We start from the raw sequence: 7,625 nt of genomic DNA, 5'->3' as shown, positions 1-7,625 counted from the left end.
ATTACATGTGTACACTCAGTATTGCTTGTATGTGTCGGGTTCAGCATTGTAAGGTTACACACTGCTTAAATTATCAATCCTGAAATGCTTTTTGATGTTGGAATTAATGTCCTCGCGAATACTGCATGTACGGTTTGAAGAACAGTCACACAAGCATATTGGATGTTAACGGAAATAACAATCACTGTATCCTGGCAATGGCTTAAATAGAAATTGGTGAAAAAAGTGGTGCCAAGTCCATTGGTGGAGCTATTTATCGGGAGCTGCCCTCTGTATCCTCCATCCAAACAAGCAGGGGTCACTGTTGGGGTCCCAAGGACACATTCCAACCAGGGAAAAACATTTGAGTTTGAAGCAGAGCTAGAGAGGAATACGTCCCGGGGAAGATCTCTCAGGGTGAGCAAGAGAGACTTGAGACCTGGGTCTGAGGTTCTCCACAGCTGGCTGGTCCTGGGGACTCATGCCCACTGGTTTTCAGCAGCAAGGAGGGGGAACCTGTGGCCCTCCAGATGTTGCTGGACCAAAACTCCTTTTCCTGCAGGGGTGATGGAGGAAGGCCAACAACCTCAGAAAGACCCCAGGTTTCACATCCCTGTGTGGCGGCCTAGCATCCTGACAATTTGGGTTAGTTGCTAAAGAAAGTGGTGGTTTTTTTTTTTTTTTACTTTCCCGCGACCGGAGTGGACTATGACATTTAAAAGGGTGGAGTCATGGTTGGCATTAATTTTAGTCATTTTAAAATCAAATGCATAATACTCATTTTAAATGGTAAGCTGGTTGCCTTCCAGCTGCTCAGGCCATTTTATAGCCTTTTGTGTTCTTTAATGCTACGCTCAACGCTGTCCTTCAGTAAGCTCTTGGAAAAGAAAAGCGGGGGTTTTTTTGCCCACACAGTATATAATGGAGATGACAACAAATAGAGAAGCAATCTGATAATTGAGTGATGTCTTCTTTGTGTGGGATACTGTGGGATACTTCATAATGAGCTTGCACTACATGACAAAGCATAGTAAGAGCTTGAACGCACTTCATTAAGGTGCTGCCAAACAGCTTTCAGCCAAACAAGATATGCTCATTTGTTCAAAACAGTTGCTTATATATTTCAGGATCATACTAGCCTTTATAAACCTACTGCTTCCCAGCTGCATATCAGCCCCGGACAACTGTTTGGAACTGACAGGCTGTGGGAGTCCAAAACATCTAGAGGGCACCAGGTTGGAAAGGCTGACTTATGCAGTATTTTTTAAATGTGTATATAGACCTTTCAGCCATGTGTATATAGACCTTTCAGCCATACACCTTAAATGTGTATATAGACCTTTCAGCCATACACCTTTCAGCCATGTATGAAGATTTAACAGAACTTGAAAGGTAAAGGGACCCCTGACCATTAGGTGCAGTCGTGACCGACTCTGGGGTTGCGGCGCTCATCTCGCTTTATTGGCCAAGGGAGCCTGCGTACAGCTTCTGGGTCACATGGCCAGCATGACTAAGCCGCTTCTGGCGAACCAGAGCAGCACATGGAAACACCGTTTACCTTCCCACCAAAGCGGTACCTATTTATCTACTTGCACTTTGACATGCTTTCTAACTGCTAGGTGGGCAGGAGCTGGGACTGAGCAACGGGAGCTCACCCTGTCGCAGGGATTCGAACCGCCGACCTTCTGATCGGCAAGTCCTAGGCTCTGTGGTTTAACCCACAGCGCCACCCGCGTCCCAGAACTTGTAAATTGTTTCTATTACTGTTATCTAGGACATCAGAGATAATGCAGGTTGTAGTCCAACAAGTCAAGAACCTTGTGTGAACCTTGGAAATTATTTGGGATCACAGCCAAGTTATTTGACAAGACACTTAAGTGGGAAGATGAATGCAATTCTCGTATATAGTGATTGCCTCTCCGAAGGTGTGGGGGTGGGGATCGCTGTAAAGTATAAGTGTTTTTACTTCTATAGAGCCATGGTGGGGATCCCCAGGGCCCTTCAGGTCTCTATCTAGTCCTCTGGCCAGTGCCCAAGCCATGTCTGCTCTCCAGACCATACCATTACCGGTCCTGTTCCATCTGCCTCAGTGCTTTTGCCTTGTTGGAATGTGTCATTCAGCTGTGATTTTGCTTCTTGCTTGCCAGGATATTTGTGTACGTAAAGAAACCTTGACTTTCATATTGCTGGAATGTAGGCTACTGGCCAAAGCTATGAGTCACTTTCCTTGCCCCGCCCACTTTTGACTCTGTCCCCACCCAAGACTGATGTGTGGCCTCTGGAAGGTTGGCGACAAGGATTCTTAGACGGAAATAGGTTTCCCCTCCTCTGCTCTACAGGCAATTTACTTTCAGCCTTGGAAAGAGGAATGGCTTCTTTCCCTAAGCTGTGATACAGATGTGCATTTATCTGGGTAAGGGCAGTCATATGTCTTGATGTAATAATATTTTGGTGTTCCGTCTAGACAGGTTCAGTGGTTATTCTAGGACTTGAGCTAAATAGCCATATTCTTTAGAAGCACAACTTGTCAGAAGTAAAATAACAGTACTGGTCAGTAGCTGTTACTGCTGATGGAAAATTGCAGGGTTGTGGGGATGCAAAACCGTTACAGATAAAGATGAAATGCACCCTCTAGCTGAAGGTTTGCCTATTTATTTTAATTATGTGTGTGGTCTGTCTGCCTAAGGCGTACAGGGTGGCTAACAATTTAAAATACTACAGCAAGCAAATGGTACAAAATACAGAACTGAGTTCTCTCAAGCCAGCTTCTGGGTCTGATGATGGCACAAGCTCCCTAATCTGGACTTCTCTTGGAGTAGCCCCAGGGAAGGTAGGAGTGTGGCTGCCCTAACAATTCGTTTAGTATTTAATGTCGAGTTTAATATTTAGCCCTTAAATGAAAGATATTAACCCTGTCCATTCCATATGGAGAGGCAAAAAGAAATACTTCTTCATATAACACATAGTTAACCTATGGCATTTGCTCCTACAAGAGCCTAGCAATGGCACCAACTTGGATAGCTTTAAAACAGACCAAGTAACGGAGGAGAGAGCTATCAATGGCTACAAACATCGGTGGTTCTGTTCTACTTCCACTGTTGGAGGCAATATGCTTCTCTGTAGCAGTTGCTGGAAATGGCATGAGGGGAAAGTTCCCTTGTGGGCTACCCACAGGCATTTGGTTAGCTGCTGTGAGAAAAGGATGCTGGAATAGATGGACCATTGGCCTGATTCAGCACAGTGGCATAGCATGAATTGCCAGTGCCCGGGACCACACACAATGGGAGGGAGGGAAAAGGATGGAGTATAACGCCATCCACCACCCAGGAGATTGCAGCTGCAGAGATAAGGAAAGAGTTGTTCTGTTGTCTGGAGAGGTCACTTCCTGGTTTGCATGGAGAAGCAGTTTTCAACAGAGCCCAGTGATGGAAGCATGCAGATGTATTGAGGCAGCACTGGGTGTTGAAATTTTGGATGCTTAACAACCGCCCCACCCCACGTTACACCACTGAGGCAAAAGGCTCTGCTTAGGTTCTTACATATTTGTTGTGTCTTGAGAATGATGTGGTAGGTAGTATATAAATGTTTTAATAAATAATAAACTCAGGGCGACATATATAGAATTTCCCCATTGTGTACTTACCGTTAGCAACTCTGAGGCGGCTTACAGCTGAGAGAATGTGATTTGCTCAAAGCCTCTGTGAGACTCATGATTAAGAAAGTATTTCAACCTGGCAATTCCACAATCGGTCCCAGCCCTCAGAGACACAGCATCATAAATCGATCAGTGAATGTGTTGTATGACCTTAACGTTTTAAACATGAGTAATATGAATCGCTAAGACTAGTGAGCATAAATACATGCTGTGAAGTACAGCTTTCCCCCTCTTCATTGAAACAAATTGGATTCATGAGTGATTTCATTTAGGGCTACAGCAATAAGATGCTTAAGTTGCTGGTCTTAATAGGCAGATGATAAATACTTCGCGTCAATGCACCTTATTAGCTAGTTAAATCTAATTAAAACAATCATCTCTTGTTTTCCATTCCTCACATCTGCTTTCCAGAGGTACAAACATAAAAAGCTGTAGGTTGTTTAATTCACTTTTAGTGTAATTTCTACCTCCAGCATGAAACACACTTTTCACATCATATATATATTTTACTTCAGAAAAGACATTTTAGCTGCAACAGATGAATATATTTATCTTTGAAGCTAAAGCCTTTTTTTGTAGTATCGGCTCAGGTTTTCTGTTACTTGTGGGTTGTGTCACAACTGCAAACAAGTATTTTTTTACTGTGTCCTGATGCTTGTCTGGGATTTTAATACACCCATTCCCCATTGGAAAGTGACATTTATATTTATTTGTTGTTAATCTGCAAAGAATAGATATTGGTATTCATGGGAGAGTCACTCCTCATTAATGCAATGTGCTTCTCTTCAAGCTTTGGAGAAACTATTTGTAATGGAAATTAGCTAGAGCCACTACAGAAAACAGGAATAATATTCTAATTAGTTTTCCTAGAATTAGGTAACATACTGCAAGTGACATTACAATAGAAGAAATATAAGGCCATTTTTTAAAAATCTTGTAAGATGAGTGGATGGTAGATCTGAATTCTGTGGTTTTATGGTTTGCATAGCTCATGACAGCTCTTGCTCCTAAAGATCCACGCCTACCAAAGGCCCTGAGAATGAGGCAGAGAGAGTAAAATGAAAGCCTCTTTTGCCGTGGAATAAAACTTTCAAGAAACTGGAGGGCAAACAGCATTAACTGGGCCAGGGACAAAATCTGCTGCTGGTGTTTAGAAGATCTGGGTGTGCTGAGCATTTTCTAAAGAACAGCTTTCTACTAGTGCTGCTATAACAATTACTAATGGTAACGGCAGCAATCAATAACCTGGGGGTGTGTGGGAAGTCTTGGAGGGGTGGCTTGCAAATAAATGGTTTGCATGACTCATCCACAATCCCTGTTGTGCCGAGATAAGGTACACGTGCACCCACAACCTGTTGAGTGGACAGAATCTGTTACTGCTAATTTCCCTGAAAACTTATTAATTATCATGTGAACTTTAAGGACACATAAAGCAATTAAAATCAAGGTTGCTCTAAGTCGGGTAGTCAACCTTTTTATACCTACCGCCCATTAATGCATCTTTCTTGATGGTAAAATTTCCTTACCACCCACCAGTGCTTGACGGAAGGAGGATTCAGCTTGTGCCATAGAACCGCCCACCTAGAATCCTAAAACACCCACTAGTGGGCAGTAGGGACCAGGTTGACTACCCCTGCTCTAAGTGATTCTGTGGCTTGATTCATTGACGTCTACAAACTGGGGGGGAAAGGAGCTATGCATTTTAGAGGGCTAATGGTCCAGTCAACTTCTGCCTTGACCTAGGGAAGGTGAACTTCTAATTAGGCCTCTCCATTGGACCAGTGAGACCTTTATGGCCAGCCACTTCCTCCTGCTTACCTGGTAAGATGATGTCAGGTGTGGAGCACGCCAAACTGGCTGTGATGAAAGGGGGTTCCAACCCCTAGCCTAGTAGTATTCTAGCTCACTGCCATGGAGCAGCTGTGAATCCTGAAATGGATAAGTCGGGGTGAAGATTATTTCCTCATGATATAATGAGCAGACATACAACCGAATGGACCGACAGAAGGGCAAGTGGGAGCCTTCTGACTTAACTCATGGCAGAATTAGTTTAGCTGGAGGCTGCTGTACTATAATGGACACACTTTTCTCTCAAGTGAAGATAATGAGTATCTTCAGTTGTTTGCTTATGTACACGGATGGCTGTTTCCCAAGTGACCTGAATATCTTGTGTTTCTTAACTGGTGGTTCATGGCTACTGAACTGCGATGGAGAAACAGTTGGGAGCTGCGATGTAGCCAGCAAAAGATAAACAAGTTTGTGTTCTTTACAGCTGGCTGAAACACGGATTCTGGTGAAGAGTCAAACGACTGCCGTTTGCTTTTTTTGAGGAAGCTGTTTTTCATATTCATACTACCTATCCAGGAGCTTGCTGTTCCCCATGCTCAATGTGGATATTTTGTAAGTAGACATCACAAAAATTCTGCATGTCTCCAGAACGCCCTCTTCACAAGATGGCAGGCCCTGAAGCAGCTGCCCTAGGCACTTCCTACCAGCTGGGAAGGTCCAAGCTGCATATTAAGACTTTGGATAAATTTTAAAATTGACCTATCCTGTTACATAACACTTCCCTAATGTATGAAACGACCAAATGGGATTTGAGGAGAAGCCGAAACAGCTTCTGTGTCAGACTTCTCTGCTCATTTTGTGATACATGCTTTATTCATGCATGTAGATATATAAATATATTTCATGAATTTTTTTCATTACTGCTCATAAGTACAGCAGCTTGCTTCAGCTTATGCCAGAGGCTGAAAAATGGGAGGAGGAGAATAGCGTATTCTCATGTGAGACAGTACAATCCTATGTATGTTTACTCAGAAGCAAGTCCCACTGGTTTCAATGGAAATGGAGCACACTGTTGGAAATCTCAGGATGCAACACAACACTGCATTGTAGGCCAATGTCTTTGCCTGAGAAAGGGTAGATAGAGAGAAGAACCTCCAAGCTTCCTAAACTGTCCTCCTCCTGCTGACCTGTTGATCTTCCCTCAGTGTTAGACTGATAATTTTAGGGTTGCTGACCTCACTTCCTACTCACTTCTCCCACTCTTCTGTACTTCCTTTATTAGAGCAGACATAGTCTGGGCTCTTCTTTGAGAAGTATAGCTCATCGTATCTCCACATTAGCTACAGAACTAGGATCTTTCCTAGCAAGCATTTATTTCCAATAATAAATATTAGCTTTTTAATTTCCTTCAACCCAGAGACCCCATGTGATTATATCTAGGGTAAAGTGTGTTCCTTCAAAGTGTGTTCTGCATTTAGTTTATTTTCACATGCTAGCAATTACTCCCTAAGTAAATGTGCATAGGATTGCACTGTTAGATGAGCACATCTCTGTGAAAGGTGTTGGTGTGAATAGGGTGAAGGGACTGACAAAGCCAATTATGTATGAAAAGCATAGCTGTCAACTTTTCTCTTTTCTTGCGAGGAATCCTATTCAAAATAAGGGAATTTCCCTTTAAAAAAAGGGAAACGTTGACAGCTATGATGAAAAGTCATTAAAACAGCTTGCAGCTGTACTTTTTGAAAGCATAGGTCTCTGCCCACTCATTTTCCATGCCCCTGAAAAAGAATATTTAGAAATTGTTCAGACCATGGTTAACCATAATGCATGCTTTCTGAATGGAATCTGGGACTTTCATGTGTGGAATTCTAAGCCCAAAACATGACCCTATGTTTTAACTGTTTCATTCATTCATTCATTCATCTACCTTGTATTAAAACATGCACATCCTGCTTTTCTTCTGTCTCCCCCGACCCCATCAGTCGCATAAATTACATGTGCAGTGACAACGGTTTTCATACAGGAAACAACACAGATCAAACTGAGCTGCAAAAGTTAGATTTAAAACCAAGACAGTAATTACATACCTTCAACAAGAAATGAGAGCAGCTATATTTTTCCTTTCCATTTTCACACAATGTGGATTGAAACACCTTTTAAAAACACTGCCATAATGTTCTCCTCCCAAAATGTAAACACTTTC

Source organism: Podarcis melisellensis (assembly GCF_964234715.1).
Source record: "Podarcis melisellensis genome assembly, chromosome: 4".
NCBI classification, from domain to species: domain Eukaryota; kingdom Metazoa; phylum Chordata; class Lepidosauria; order Squamata; family Lacertidae; genus Podarcis; species Podarcis melisellensis.
Note: the sequence above shows the minus strand (reverse complement) of the source record.